We start from the raw sequence: 15,185 nt of genomic DNA, 5'->3' as shown, positions 1-15,185 counted from the left end.
CTCAAATTGGACCCTATTGATTAATAGATTTTCAAGGGGACTGTCCCCATCATGTTGATTGGACCTGTCTTTGCATGTGACAGTACGAAATCAGACTGAAAGATGTAAAATAAAAAAAATACAATCGGTCCAGATGGAATTGGAGCATCTTACCCATTCTCTTCTCAAAATTGGAGATAATTAAAACTGTGCTTTTATATACAGAGGAGGAGAGCTATAACTAGCATGTCTACAGCAGCACGCTAGTGCTTGACTAGATTTTTCAGAGCTGCACACAGTAGTGGTGATAAATGATATGCTAGTGCACAAGCAGACAAGTAAACAACACAGCAGCAAGTGTGGCTGCCTTTTGTTTTAAAGGTCCCACATTCAGTACAATGGAAACGTGACAAAAAAAGGATTAAAAAAGGATGACCAAGAAAAGAGAAAACAGAGACATGCTGTCAACTACCAGTATTGGAGAATTTAAAAAAAACCCAAAATCATTACTTGGGAATGTCACTTTAATTATACTCCTACTACATTCCGCATCGATCAGCTTGTTTTTGAACTAGAAATTCCCATGAAATCTTGATGCGTAGTTTAGTGTAAATCCTTTTCAGATTCATTTCTAACACTGGCAAAATAATTGGTAGCTTGCTGTGGACATGCCTTTAGGAGACAACTGTAAATACCATCTTTCCTCCTTCAGAAGTTTGAACAAGAATGACGCTTACTGAGTCATCCCAGCAGTTTAAGAAACTGATTCAGGCTATGCTGCTGCATAGAACTGCTTTGGCCATGACCCTGGCTACAGTTAAATAGGATCTAGCCATTTGATTTTTTTTTTTTAATGTAGGAAACAAAGATTTTGTGGGTCAACGAAGTTAAGACTTCTGTATTAACTTATTGGAGAGAAAAGCAGGGCAAGGATGGTCAGGTCACAATGTCGTAAGGAGAGAAGGAAGTAGCTAGTAAGATGTGTATTTTACATTGCCTTCAATATTATTTGTCTGTTGTCTAGCTATTAAGGACCTGATCCAGCAAATATGCATACAGCTTTACACACATGTAGTCACATTGAATTAAAATAGGACAACTCATGCAAAGTATGTAAGTTTCCAGAATTGGGACCTTATATTGTAAGCTCTTCTGAGCAGAAACTGTGTGTGTACACACATACGTAATGCATTTTGGACACTACTGCTGCAATAGAAATAAGTGCTAGTTCACCCCTACTCCCTAGGAACATCTGAGCTATCAGTATTCATGTCTAAACTACATGAAACACTCAAGAATTTAGTGGAGAGGAAGATTCTGTACTGTGAGTAGAAACAAGTGATACTGTGTTCTTTTTCAATTATATCTTTGTGCGTGATGTGCAATAGTTTCCATTTAAAGAAAATTCAAGACAATGCTTGAGATAAATGTCAAAGCGTGTGTGTTTTGGGTGCAGTATGTTGGACTTCTCGGTCACTTTTTTCCCCCCTTCTATCTTTTAAAGTTTTTAGTTTAAGACAATGCTGGCTGGTCAATTTCTTAATATTTGGGTGCCTAGAACTACAGAGAAGCAGGAAACCCCAAAGTTTTAGGAGGAGCAGCTAGCATTGCTATGAACTCCACATGGAACATTTTTTATTGAAAAGCTTGTTTGATGGCAGGGAAAGATTGTAGAATTTAGCAGTGGAGGGAGAAAAGTTTAAATTTAGGAGTTGAAGAGTTCAGCTAAGAAGCAGATTTGCATGACACAATGGTTGCTAAGTGCCTCTGGGTTTTGAGCATCTTTTTTGTTAATTATGTTTTCTGAGGAGGTTGGTCTTAATTCTTGCCTCTGAGATAGGCTCCTAGCAGATATACACATAGTTTTGTTATTTACTTTGTTTCTTCTGTAGTATTATAGTCTTGTTTTTCCTTTATGTAATCTGTAAATATTGTTATAAATAAACCCTTTATTCTATTTATAACTACAATGTCTTTGTTGATGCTTTTAGGGAAAGTGGTTACTTGTGGCTGGTAAGATCTGCCTTGGAGGCATGCTAACTCTAAATTTAATATAAAAAAAGAAAGCTAAGTACAAATGGAAAAGTAGCCTCCAGGGAACAGTTTTTGGCAGCCATGGGTTATGCAACATATATTCTTGTTCCCATCAAACCACAATGTGCAAATTTTATAAAGTGCCTATTTAGAAAAGCACAAAAATTGCAGGAAGTATCACAACGCTAAAATTTCCAAACATCTAACATTCCATAGATTACATCTAAAATCTCAGTTGATTACTCTTTAAAGAAGAATGGGCCCATTGGTGGGATGCAGGACATAGAGCCTGCACAGCAGAAATTCTTCCTGGGTACAGGTGAAGTGGGCAAACCAGACACACCTATAAATTAGCTGTTGTTAAAGTTAGACTTAGGACTTATAGTTTGTTAGACCACTTTGTTTTATTAGCACAGCGCTCTGCTAATACATTCAGATAATGTGAGCCCCCATGCAAGATTCAAACAGTCTTATTAATACAGATAAAAGGGTGCAAACTAAACAAAGGGACAGAGAGCAAAATTGTAAAATTTGCATAGGGCACAATATGCATATCCTGCTTCCTTATTAACTCTTATTGATCTAAGGCTAATGCTTTACCAATTGCCCTTAAGTGGGGCAATTCATTAAGTAGTTAATGTCTGCTTTCCTGCTCCCTGGCTTGCAGCATTTCTTATTTCTACTTAAAGGTACATACAGCATTCTTTAATTCATTCTATTTCTTTAATATAATTCATTTCACTTTCACACTGTCCATTCACCTGCTCCTGCTGTGGGCCATAGAGCTATTGCTCAACATAGGTGATGCCAGGGCACTTGCATCTCCCTCGTCACCTGTCCCAACAAAACTCCAAGTGTTTCATGAAATGGTGCTGGTGATTCAGGCAGTAGAATTCTTTCTTGTAAGTATGTACTAAACTGCCCAGCACAGCTGTGATACTGGAAATGTTTGGATAAGACGGAACAGATCCTGACTACTTGCAATCATGAGTAAGCACATAGCACTTTTCACAAGTAGTAGTATTATTAAACCTGTGGTGTCCTGACAACAGTCTAATGTTGCTAATTTTTTCTGCCTTTCTAAACTCACTTTATAGCAGGGTGGATAAAAATCAATTATTTAAAAAAACAAAAACAAAACAAAAACCAAAAACATTTTTTTTGATAAAATGCCTTTTGAGGAAAAAACCTATCTAAAGATAGTTTTAATTAAGATACATTATAGCTCAAAGATATCTTATCATGGAATAGGGATTATAAATTCTAATTCTATAGTATGAGACAATATATTCATGTAATGTTTAAGAAAAGTTTTGTAAATGAGTTCCAATAGTTCATGGATTAGGGACCCAGTCTTATGGGGTGCCAGGGGCTTCTGTATAGATTATTTAGGTTAATAGTTCTATCTACCCAATGGGATTCAGTGCTCAGTTTAGAAAATACCATCAGAGATGCTTAGTTTTGCAGTTCTCAAACTGTAGATTTGTGTCTCCAGAGATAACATGCTTGTTAACAGCAAAAATGTTTTAAAATAAATTATAGAGGGTGAGAAATATCAGAACTCAACCCTATTATCCCTCTGCAAATTTGTGTACACAGTCAATCCCTTACCTCTCTCTAAAGGTGCAAAGTTTCAAAAAGTTCAATGAATAGAAGATTGTTGGGGGAGGACTAGTTCTGGAAAAGGAGAAGAAGTCTGGAGATAAATGTGAGAAGGGAAGGACAGGTAGTAGAAACAAAAGTGAAACTGTTTGAGCAGCATATTCCAGAAGTCTTCAGGTCTTTCTGAGTGTAGCCTTCACTGATTTGAGATCTACCATACCATTCTCTCACTAGAAGGGAAAACCTATAATGGCAGCAAGCCGTAAAAGAGACCCAGTTTGGGAATATTTTAATGAAGTTCCTCTACCTGTGAGTAAGACAGGCATGCATGGAAAATGCAAACAGTGCAACAAAGAAATGCAAGACCTGGTTGCCCAAATGAAACAACATCATGAGAAGTGTTCCTTCTCAGGAGGAAGCTGCGTTGAAGATGATGAAAGGAACATGTCTGAACATGCAGGATCTTCAGATTGGTAAACTTTTTTTATTTCATACATTTTTCTTCAGGACTGCCTGTCTTCCTTCTGGACTATTCTTGAATTCTCATGTTTGAGGAAAAAATATAGTTGTTTCTCTATGGTACTATCATTTTAGATGCAGTTGTGATAAAAAATAAATAGCTGAAATAGGCAGATCTTCCTTTTACAATTTCTCCTTTAAAGTAGTACTGTGTGTCAATGAATGCAATGAGTAATACTAAATGAACAGTATGGTAATAATAATTAAATAACTGCATTGACTTATTTTATTTAAGAGACTCCATCCTCAACATGCAGGATTCTGAAGACTATCCACCTTCAAGATCACCATCATTTTCTATAGTTTCAGAGTTATCTGCCAATGATAGTGTTTCAGTCACATCATGTACGTCACATAGACACAGTATTATCACTTGTAGCAAAAAGAAAAAAAAACCTCCATCATCCAGAAACAACCATAGGTAAGTTTGTGATAAGAATCAGCAGATTACAAAAAGAGGTAATTGATGAAAAAATTGCCCGGTTTGTTTATGCAACAAACTTTCCTTTCTGTATGATCGAGAACCCACACTTCATTAACATGGTTCGGTCATTAAGACCAGGATACAGTCAACCCAACAGAGCAGATGTCACAGGCAAATTGCTGGATAAAGTGTATGAAAGAGAAATTGAGCAGTGTACAAAAGTCTAGAGGGTGAAATTGTTAACCTGAGTCTTGATGGGTGGAGCAATGTCCACAATGATCCTGTTGTATGTGCTTGTGTGACATCAGAAGAAGGGAATATCTTCCTTACAGAAACTTACAGGAAATGCACAGACAGCAGAATACTTACAAGAAGTAGCAGTAAAAGCTATAACAAACTGTGGGGGAAAAAATTAAATGTCTAGTACGCAGCTTGATCACAGACAATGCTACAAATGGATCCAAGATGAGAAGAAATTTAGAAGAGAGTCCCTAGATAATAACATACGGGTTGCAGTGCTCATTTGATGCACCTCCTAGCCAAAGACTTCAGTGTTCCAGAAATAAAGGCTAATGTTGTTGAAGTTGCAAAATACTTCCGTAACATCCACTTTGCAGCAGCTGCTCTGAAAAAAGTGGGAGGAACCAAGCTAACTCTCCCACAAGACGTGCAATGGAACTCAGTAGTGGACTGTTTTGAGCACCATATCAAGAACTGGCCTAATCTGATGACGGTTTGTGAACAAAATCGTGAAAAAATAGATGGCACTGTCACAACCAAAGTTCTCAACATTGGGCTTAAGAGAAATGTTGAACACATGCTGAGTACCCTGAAGTCTGTTTCTGTAGCCTTGAACAAAATGCAAGGAAATAGCTGTTTTATTGTTAACACTGTTAAAATTTGGAAGGAACTGGGTGAGATCTTAAAAAGAGAATTATGCAATGACAGAGTTAAATTACAAGCATTAAAAACACAAATGGGACAAGCACTATCTCCAGCTCATATTCTTGCAAATATTTTCAATACTCGGTACCAGGGTCAAACCTTAACTGCTGAAGAAGAGGAGTTGGCTATGATATAGACATCCAGCAATCATCCCTCCATAATGCCAACTACAATAAACTTCAGAGCTAATGGTGAACCATTCAAGAAATATATGTTTGCTGATGATGTTTTAAAGAAAGTCACACCAGTGAACTGGTGGAAGTCACTTAAGCACTTGGATTCAGAGACTGTTGAAGTAATAATCTCACTTTTAACAGCAGTAGCTTCTTCTGCTGGTGTAGAAAAGAATATTTTCTTCCTTTGGACTAATTCATTCCAAATTGAGAAATCGTTTGGGACCTGAAAAAGCAGGAAAGCTTGTTTTTCTTTTCCAGATTATGAACAAACAGGAAAATGAAGGTGAAGACAACTGAGTTAGCTGCAGAAGCCAATATTTTAAGTTTCTCATGTTGACCTCGTTGACAGTCGATTTAAATTTTTTTTAATATTTCATTTAACTATTTGTTAAAAACAAACTTGATTTTAAAAAACTTGAATGTTTAACTAAATTCAAAAATTCATATGCTTGTTTTGTTAAAATATGACATGTTTGCTGTTGATGAAAAAAATCCAGAATATATAACATTGTTGTTTTATAAATAAAACAATTTAAATGTCTGTCTAGTGATCTCCTCCTAATGCAGCATGGCAAGAAAATCCTCCAAATATTAATGATTAACCTGTTGAATTGGAGATAGTTCACCTCCCAATGACTTCATAAATATCTGCTTCAATTACCTTTGGTAACTTAAATAACCAATCATTCATTCTCTGATATAGCTGTAAAACTAATCTGAAAAGTTTTAAAAATAAATCACTTAAAAATGCAGTGTGTACCATCTAAAATGAAACCTACATCTATCTCTGAGTTGTGAAGAATATGTATTAAGGTTATAACAACCAACAACAATGCACTTTTATGTAGAAATCTATGATTAAATAATCAAATCCACCCTGCTTTATAGTTTCAAAAGGATTAATTATTCTTCATTTCCTGCCCACACTTGCCTAGTACTGCTGTTTAATGTTAAGCTGTTGCAGCACATTTCAGTGTGGGTGAAGTTACTTGTATGTTTATAAGATAGATAACACTCCATTTTTCAAGGACCTTTGGGGTATTTGGTGAAAGGTGCTCTATAAATGCTATCAAGCGTTTCCTTTAAAAATCTAATACACATCTATAACAACCTTTTTTTGTTTCACTTTTCAGCTCCAAGAATCACTGTCTTCAGATTCATGATTTACTGTACACGAAATGTGCAGATACCTCTCCACATGCATGCAATATTTATTTCTTAAACATATGTGACTGCCTGAATCAGGGTATTAGTAATGAAGCAGTTTCTCAAATTTTAAGGCCTAGCAAACCACATCTAAAACTCAAAATACTTGGCATACCACCTTTGTAATTTTAATCAGTGTAGTTATAATGGATTCTTTATTCGAATACACTTTCAACCAACCTGCATAACATCTGATTGTGGCTCATCTACCATCAGGCGTAAATGTAATAGTTTGAGAACTACTGAAGTGGTAGGATATGGAACCTTTCGTCTTTAGTTTATAATTAAAATCTACCCTGGGTCAGTAGTAACCAGTTAGTTGATGGTGTTCGTTCAGTTTTTAGTGGACAGGTAATTCACATCACAACATGTATGAACTCTCATGAAAATGTGAGACAAAGTGAAAAACAGATTGCTATTTAGATGTCCCTAGTATATCATAAAGCACCTATTATTTGTATTACTGTCCTGCCTCAGAGCCCCAGTCAAGTACCCAGGACCCCACTGTGTTAAGTGCTGTACAACACAGAATAAAAAGATGGACCCTGCCCTAACGAGCTTACAATCTAAGTAGAAGAAGAGATAACAGCCTGTTACAGATAGAAGAGGTAATGCAAGGAAACAATGAGAATATTGGTCAGTATTATAGGCAGTGGTCTCAGCATACCAGCAGCCTAACCGTTATGAAGATTTTTGTAGGAATCACAGCCGAGGAGTTTTAAGGAGGGTGAGTTAGTTTGCAGGTGTTTATGGGGAGCTTGTTCCAAGCATGAGGGGCAGCATGGGACAAAGCAAACTGCTTGTTTGGAAATAGAGGCTGGCATCACAGGCTGATCAGAGGTGGGAGTCAGCACTTCCATGGTGAATGAGATGTGATAGGTAAGATGGGAATAGGCAGTGAAGATAAATCTTATGTTTGATATTAGAGAGAACGGAGAGCCAGAGGAGGGATGCGAACAAATGAGTTATACAATCAAAGCGATGGGCTAGGAAAGCGATCTTTGCAGCAGCATTCGGAATGGTTATGAGCAGAACAAGACTGCATTTGTCAAGACCAAAGAGAGGGATTTTGCAATAACAGATTTGAGAGAGCCTGAATGAGAGTTTTAGCTGTGTGACTGGATAGGAATGGGCATATCTTGGAGATACCATGCGGAAAGAAATCGCAAGAGTTGAACATAGCCTGGATGTGATAATCTAGAGACAGGTTCAAACAGAAGATGATGATCAGATTATTAGCCTTAGAGACAGGTGGGATGGTGGTGTTGTCCAGTGATCAAGAAAGAGGTAGTGGGAAGGTGTTGGGGGTGAGGGTTAGGAGATTTAACAGCTCTGGTTTAGTCATATTGAGCTTGAGCTGATGCCAGAACATCAACAAGGCACTGTTAGAGGGACAGGCCAAGATTTTATTTTGGATAAGAGACCAGTCCAGGATAGAGATAAATCTGAAGTTGTTGGCATAGACATGGTATTGAATTTGTGTTTGCAGATGATAGTACAGAGAGAGAAAGTTAGAGGGAGAAAAGAGGACTAAGGACAGAGCCACATGGAACCCCCACAGAAAGATGTGGGGCCAGGGCCAGCAGATGAGGATCTTTCAACAGACAGACTGAAAGAGCATTTAGAGCAGTGGTCCCAAACTTTTCAAAGTCATGCCCCCCCACCTTACCTTTGCGCATGCGCGCGCACCCGCCCCCCTCCCCCGGGGCTGGGAGCGAGGCCATGGCTCGGGGGAGGAGGATGCAGTCGGGGTAAGGGGGCTGAGGCTGGCACTGCAGCTGGGGACGGGTCTGGGGCCAGAAACAGCTGCAGCCAGGGGCTGAGATTGGGGGTAGAGGCAGGTGTGGAGCTGCAGCCAGGGTGTGGTTGGAGGCTGGGGGCAGGGTGGAGCTTCCTCCCCATCCTCCATGGGGCCAGCCTGGGCCCCACCACGCCCTGCCGAACGTTCCTCTGCACCCCCTGAGGATACACCCCACAGTTTGGGGACCTCTGAATTAGAGAAACAGAGGAACCAGCACAGGACAGAGTTATGGAAGCCAAGGGAGGACAAGATTTTAAGAAAAGCATGGTCAACACTATCTAAGGCAGCTGACAGGTCAAGGAGGACAAGGATGAAGTGATGGCTAGGAAAAGGTCATTAGAGACTTTGGTAGTGGTTTCAGTGGAGTGCAAGCGACAGACACTGGATTGGAGGGAGTCAAGGATGAAACTGGAGGAAAAATGCCAGAAAAAGATTGTAAAGAGCACATTCAATGAGCTTAGAGATGAAAGAGAGAATGGGTGATAGTTGGAGAGGCAAGTGGGGTTAAGTGTGGGATTTTTTTAAGATGGAAGGGACTACAGCATGCTTGTGTTCTAACGGGAAAGAGCCAGAGTAGAGTGTGAGATTAAGGGGTAAGAGAGGACATGAGAGTAAGTGCAAGGAAGATGGAGCTTACTGGGGCAAGTGGAGATGTTAAGAGGAGGAAAGGCAAGCTGGGGGAAGGTCATGTCGTATTTGGTCAATTCAGGGCTCCAGACCATATATTAGAGATATAAACATTCTAGTACAGTAACTCCTCACTTAACTTTGTAGTTCTGTTCCTGAAAAATGCGACTTTAAGTGAAACGATGTTAAGCGAATCCAATTTCCTCATAAGAATTAATGTAAATGGGGGGTGGGGGGGGGTTAGGTTCCAGGGAAAAAAATTTCACCAGACAAAAAACTATATTATATAGATATACACACAGTATACGTTTTGAACAAACAATTTAATACTGTTCACAGCTATGATGATTGTGAAGCTTGGTTGAGGTGGTGAAGTTAGAGGGTGGAAGAAGGTGGGGTATTTCCCATGGAATGCCTTGCAGCTAAATCAGTGGTTCTCAAACTTTTGTACAGGTGACCCCTTTCACATAGCAAGCCTCTGAGTGCAACCCCCCCATATAAATATATAAAAAAGTATTTTTAATTTAACACCATTATAAATGCTGGAGGCAAAGTGGGGTTTGGGATGGAGGCTGACAGCTCGCGACCCCCTATGTAATAACCTCGTGACCCCCTGCGGGGTCCTGACCCCCAGTTTGAGAACCCATGCTAAATGATGAACTAGCACTCGGCTGAGCCCTCAAGGGTTAACATGTTGTTAATGTAGCCTTTCACTCTACAAGACAGCAGGAATGGAGGGGAGGGGAGATAGCAGAGGAGACAGAGACAGAAACACACCTTGTGTGTGCAAGAGAGAGAAATGCACACTGCCCCTTTAAGTAAACTGAGCCACTCTTAAATGCATTGCCTTTTTAAGTGGATCAGGAAGTTGAGACAGCAGCTGCTGCCCTGCTGCAGGCGTGCTCTGTCTCTCTCCCTCTGTGTCCCCTCCCTGCTCTATATGGAGAAGAAGGGGTAAGCAGGGTATAGGAGAAAGGAGGAGGGGGATACCCTGACATTAGCTCCCTTCCCTTCCTCCCGCCCCCCCGCACAGCAAGCAGGAGGCTCCAAGGCAGAGGGCAGGAGCAGCACATGGCAGTGGGGGGGAGGGATAGCTGCAATTGGTAGCCTGCTGGGCGGCTGCAGCACAGGGAACTTAGGGGAGCGGGGAGCTGATGGGAGGCTCCCGGTCCACCCTGGTTCCAAGCCCCCACCAGCTAGCTCCAATGGGCTGCTCTTCCTGCAAGCAGTGGACAAAGCAGGCGGCTGCCAAACGATGTTAGAAGGGAGCATTGCACAACTTTAAACGAGCTTGTTCCCTAATTGATCAGCAACGTAACAACGTTAACCAGGATGACTTTAAGTGAGGACTTACTGTACAGTCAAAAATAAATACAGACTCATCAAAATTAGAAAGTGGAGAAAAAGTCCATCCTAGCTGCAAACACCATCCATTTGCACGTAGATCCCAGTCCAGACTGCACACTTCCTCCTCAAAAGCCTCAAAAAGTTTTTTTGCAGCATGCCCTGAAGATCATCAGATTTGGGTGATTTTTGACCCAAGGTCAAGGCTGGAATAAATTCTGAAGTTCAAGGCCCTTCACAGACAATGCCCTTCCAGCAGCTCCCATCTCTTTTAAACAGAGGGGGGTCAGCTCAACTACTTCTAATCAAAACTGCACCATTGGTATCACCTAGGGAGAGAGATGGTCTCAAGTAGGCAGCTCCGACCCATTTAAAAACTGACCGGTCAATACCAAGACCTTAAATTCCACCTGGCAATTACAGGCAGCCAATACAGAGCACCAATTTCATGTGTTCAAGTGAGAAAGGACAGTTACCTGTTCCATAACTGGCGTTCTTCGAGATGTGTTGCTCCTGTCTATTCCACAGTAGGTGTGCGTGCTCACCACGTGCACCGATGCCGGAAGTTTTTCCCTTAGCAGTACCCATACTGGTGGAGCACCGCGGCGACCCCTGGAGTGGCGCCTGTATATCCCGCTATACAACTCCGGCAGAGGGGAAGGAGGGCGGGGTGTGGAATAGACAGGAGCAACACATCTCGAAGAACGCCAGTTACGGAACAGGTAACTGTCCTTTCTTCTTCGAGTGATTTCTCCTGTGTATTCCACAGTAGGTGATTCCAAGCAATATCTATTGAAGGTGGGTAGGAGTTCACAATGGCTTAGGACGACATACCGCCCTGCCGAACCCAGCATCATCCCTAGACTGGGAGACGATCGCGTAATGCGAAGTAAATGTGTGTACTGAGGCCCACGTGGCCGCCCTACAGATGTCCTGGATGGGGACATGGGCGACGTAGGCAGCTGGTGAGGCCTGAGCCCTCGTGGAGTGTGCCCTGATGATCGGTGGCGGGGGAATCCCCGCCAGTTCATAGCACGTACGTATGCATGAGGTGGTCCAGCGGGAGAGCCACTGGGTGGAGACAGGCTGCCCCTTTGCCCGCTCGGCCGAGGCAATAAAGAGTTGAGAGGATTTCCAGAACGGCTTAGTTCGGTCCAGATAAAAAGGCAGCGCCCTACACACATCGAGCATGTGAAGGCAGCATTCCTCGTTAGAGGAGTGGGGCTTAGGACAGAGCACGGGGAGAAAGATGCTCTGCTCCGAGACCACCTTCGGGAGAAACGCCAGGTGTGGGCGGAGCTGGACTTTATCCCTATGGAAAACTGTATAGGGAGTTCTGAGGTTAAGGCCCTGAGCTCCAAGACACGTCGGGCCAACATGATCACCATGGGGAAGGCCCCCTTCCACGAGAAGTGCGACCAGGAACACGTGGCCAGGAGTTCAAAGGGGGGCCCCCGTGAGACGGGACAAGACCAGGTTGAGGTCCCATTGCGGCACGGGGGGCCTAGCGTACGGGAACGAACGCTCAAGGCCCTTCAGGAAACGGGAGGTCATTGGGTGGGAGAAGACCAAGTGTCCCTGCACCGGCGGGTGAAAAGCCGATATGGCCACAAGGTGCACCCTAACTGAGGCAGGTGCCAGACTGAAGACGATCCACGAATGGTACCACTAAGGTCAAGAAGTGCTGCAGCAGAGCTGGAGCACAAAGTTCCGACTACCTTCACTGGCGGCAAGAAGGAACTGGGGGGGAGCCCGTGGCTCCCCTTATAGCGTGATATACAGGCGCCACTCCAGGGGTCACCACGGTGCTCCCCCAGTATGGGTACTGCTAAGGGAAAAACTTCCGGCACCGGTGCACGTAGCAAGCACGCACACCTACTGTGGAATACAAAGGAGCAATCACTCGAAGAAGAAACTCCAATTAACAAGTAATCCACCATATTCTTCACCATCTTTACTTTTAAATTGATTTAAGGTATTGTCCCATCTAGATTACATTGCTACAGTGTAACCTCAAAGTGACACAGTGACATGGTGAATAAGGTCTGCACCCAAGAGAGTTCGAACTTCTTGGCTAGATGAAGACAGCCAGCCATCCTGTCCAAGAAGCTAGTGAATCAACAATACACTTAAAAACAAATGGCAAGCACAACCCCTGAATTAAAGAGGCAACATAATCCTCACCATTTCATCAGGCTGCTTTTCCGATCCTACCATCTTCACACTCTTATCCCGATTAAGCTATAGCCGTCTATCTTAGTCACTAACATGGCCCCCACGAGTGTAATATAAATTTTAATGTCAAGTATCAGGGGGTAGCCGTGTTAGTCTGTATCTACAAAAACAACAAGGAGTCTGGTGGCACCTTAAAGACTAACAGATTTATTTGGGCATAAGCATATTTTTGGGCATGAGTCTGAGGCCACGCGCCGACATGTGCATATGTGATGCCACTTGCCAGACTCACCCTATGGCCGTCACAGCTGTGCCTGAGGTCCATGTACTCCCCATCCAGATATCATGAACGAATGGGTCACAGTCCCTCAGATCCTGGGAGAGCCTGCCTGGCGGCTAGACCTGGGGAGCGTGAGAAAAGGGGTGGCGTTCTCTGGCCACTCCCTGACAACTCTTATTATGGATGCGTCAGGGACACACTGCGGTGCCTGCAGATGCAAGGCACATGGTCTCATTGTGAGCTGAACCTACCCAGGACTGTCCTGGAGCTGAGGGCCTATGTAGCGTTCCTGCCTGTTCTTCCAAACTCCACCATGCAAATCCTGCCAGCACATCTGGGCAGCGCTCGATCGTCCCGGAAGCCATCAAGCTCTAGGAATAGTACCGTCAACATGGGCCGACCCCACTGGCTGTCCCCCTTCCAGGGGTCGGCAACAACCTGGCTGACTTCCTGAGCAGACCAGGGGGCCAGCCATGAGTGGTCACTGCAGAAGTCCATCCTAGACGCCCACCATACACTTCTTGGCCACAGAGCACACCACCAAGGGTCTGAACTTCTGCTCCAGGGAAGGCCTGAGCCCAGGTTCCCTGCTGGATGCCTTTTTCCCCTGACACAAGAACGACCGGACATGGCTGTAATCATCCCGATGGCCCCTGGCCAGGAGAGTTTTGGCTCTGACCTGTTACAGATGTCCAGGGGCAGCGTCCTCCCCTCCCCTAATATTCCTCCCGGCTTGTACCAGTGTAATAGCTCAGAACCAAGATCAGAGATGCACTGAGAGGGCCTGGACGCTGGCTGGCCGAGCCCTACTGAATTTGCAGGGTGCAGTTGCTGCCAGGATATTTTTATGCAAAACAAGAAACCTTCCACCAGGAAAGCTTATTCCTCGAAATGGAAGAAATTCGGATGCATCCGAAGAAGTGAGGTTTTTACTCACGAAAGCTTATGCCCAAATAAATCTGTTAGTCTTTAAGGTGCCGCCAGACTCCTTGTTGTTTTTATAAATTTTAATGTGTTTATCCTCACAAAATCCTGTGCACTATTACCCTATTTTACAGATGGGGAACTGAGGCACAAAGAGACTAAATGATTCTTGCTCAAGGTCACAAAGAAAGTGTGTGATGGAGCAGTACCTCAGTTATTGATGCTGGCCTAAACTTGAGCAGAGAAAACGGAATCTGAAGAACGACATTGGTATGTTATGATTTAGTGCAGAGGTGGGCAAACTATGGTCTGCGGGCCACATCCGGCCCACGGGACCCTCCTGCCCGGCCCCTGAGCTCCTGACCCGGTAGGCTAGCCGCCCCCAGTCCCTGCCCTGCTGTTCCCCCTCCCCCACAGACTCTGCTTGCCCCGCCGCCAATGTGATGCTCTGGGCGGCGGGACTGCGAGCTCCTGGGGCAACGCAGCTGCAGAGCCTGGCCGGACCTGGTGCTCTGTGCTGCGCGGTGGCGTGGCTGTCGTGCAGCCAGCCACCGGTGCTCCAGGAAGCGCAGTAAGGGGGAAGGGAGCAGGGGGGGGTTGGATAGAGGGCAGGGGAGTTCGAGATGGTGGTCAGGGGTGTGGATAGGGGTTGGGGCAGGGAACAGGGGGGGTTGAATGGGGGCAGGGGTCTGGGGGGGGGCTTTGGATGGGACAGCAGGGGGCAGGAGTTCCGGGGGCAGTCAGGAAGAAGGGGTGGTTGGATGGGGCAGGGGTCCCAGGGGGGCAGTCAGAAATGAGGGGAGCGGTTGGATGGGGTGGCGGGGGGCAATCAGGGGCGGGGGTTCCAGGGGCATCCAATGAGGGGGTTGGATGGGGCAGGAGTCCCGGAGGGGGGGAGGGGGGGAGTCAGGGGGCAAGAAGCAGGAGGGGTCGGATAGGGGCTGGGGCCGAGCCACGCCTGGCTGTTTGGAGAGGCATAGCCTCCGCTAACCAGCCCTCCATAAAATTTTGGAAACCCGATGTGGCCCTCAGGCCTAAAAGTTTGCCCGCCCCTGATTTAGTGTATGCAAATATTTGAAAAAAAGTATTTAAAAGCTTTATATTATCAACTTTATAAACAGAGCAAAAGTAAAAACCACAAGATACAGA

The sequence above is a fragment of the Chrysemys picta genome, chromosome 2 (assembly GCF_011386835.1).
Source record: "Chrysemys picta bellii isolate R12L10 chromosome 2, ASM1138683v2, whole genome shotgun sequence".
NCBI classification, from domain to species: domain Eukaryota; kingdom Metazoa; phylum Chordata; order Testudines; family Emydidae; genus Chrysemys; species Chrysemys picta.
This window is presented reverse-complemented; position numbering follows the sequence as displayed.